A 1577-nucleotide genomic window follows, 5' to 3' on the forward strand; every position below is an offset into this window, starting at 1 on the left:
AGGCACGCGCCACCACGCCCAGCTAATTTTTGTATTTTTAGTAGAGACGGGGTTTCACCACGTTGACCAGGATGGTCTCGATCTCTTGACCTCGTGATCCACCCGCCTCGGCCTCCCAAAGTGCTGGGATTACAGGCTTGAGCCACCGCGCCCGGCCCAAGATTCTTATTATGCATTATTTTGTGTCGGGATGAGTCTTTTCTCTTCCTTGGTGGGTAGGTCACCCAAAATAAGTTTCTCACAGTTTATATCTGAAGTAATGGATGAGGGGGAGGCAATAAATCCTCCTGAGCTTAAAGCTAAATCAAATTGATTTTCTGTCATTTGATACCAAAAGCCTCTCAAATACACATTCCACTGGAACACAGTTCAGTTTATAAAAACTCAAAGCTATCCTAAGAATTGTCAATTTTTAAGGAAAGTTAAGCAATGTGGAGAGAAGCACTAAGGGGCACACACTTCAAAATAGCAATGTGTTCTGGGGTAAAAAGAGAGACCCAAAGTGCTGAATACATAGAGCTTTTAAAAGTAAAGTTAGGGATAAGGAGGTAGCCATTTAGACAGGTTGAGTATCCCCTTATCCAAAATGCTTGGGACCAGAAGTGTTTTGGATTTCGGACTTTTTCAGATTTTTTTTGAATATACTTAATAGTTGAGCATTCTTTTTTTTTTTTGAGATGGAGATTCACTCTTGTTGCCCAGGCTGGAGTGCAATGGTGCAGTCTCAGCTCACCAAAACCTCTGCCTCCTGGCTTCAAGCAATTCTCCTGCCTCAGCCTACGGAGTAGCTGGGATTACAGGGGTGCGCCACCACACCCGGCTAATTTTGTATTTTTAGTAAAGACATGTTTCTCCATGTTGGTCAGGCTGGTCTTGAACTCCTGACCTCAGGTGATCCACACACCTCAGCCTCCCAGAGCGCTGGGATTACAGGTGTGAGCCACTGCGCCCGGCCCAGTTGAATATTCCTGATCTGAAAATCCAAAATCCAAAATGCTCCAGTGAGCATTTCCTTTGAGCTTCATATTGGTGCTCAAGTTTCTGACTTGGGGGCATTTCAGCTTTCACAAACGTATTCAGGGACAGTCAGGATCAGAAGTGAGTAAGGCAGGGAAAAAAGAACCAGGTGGGCAGGGAATTGACTCTCCTGGCTAGTTCAGCCTTTCCTTTCATGGTTCAGGGAGATGCTGGGGGAGCTCAGAAAGATTGGTCCTGGTGAACAGGGAGATCAAAAACTCAAAACCACCTCCAGCGAGGAAACTTAGAATTAATAAGCATTCTAATGTCAGGAAATTTTTTCAAAATAGCCCCCTCCCTCTACCAAATACAGACACAAAAAATATCAGTGAGTAGAGGATAATTGTTGAAGCTAGAAATGGGTAGATAAGGTTTATTCTAACTACTTTTATGTGTGTTTAAAAATGTATATGTAAAGTTTTTTTTAAAAAAAAATTCAGGCTGGGCACAGTGGCTCATGCCTGTAATCCCAGCACTTTGGGAGGCCAAGGTGGGTGGATCACGAGTCAGGAAATTAAGACCATCCTGGCCATGGTGAAACTCCATCTCTTAAATACCAA

General features: G+C 43.7%; 1 protein-coding gene across 5 annotated transcripts in view; it reads right to left on the bottom strand.

Moving 5' to 3' along the window:
* ADPRM (ADP-ribose/CDP-alcohol diphosphatase, manganese dependent) overlaps positions 1–1577 on the bottom strand; it is a 12467-nt gene that overhangs the window by 8437 nt on the left and 2453 nt on the right. The gene's annotated exons all lie outside the window — the stretch shown is intronic.

This window comes from Cebus imitator, unplaced genomic scaffold, assembly GCF_001604975.1.
Source record: "Cebus imitator isolate Cc_AM_T3 unplaced genomic scaffold, Cebus_imitator-1.0 Scaffold72, whole genome shotgun sequence".
NCBI classification, from domain to species: domain Eukaryota; kingdom Metazoa; phylum Chordata; class Mammalia; order Primates; family Cebidae; genus Cebus; species Cebus imitator.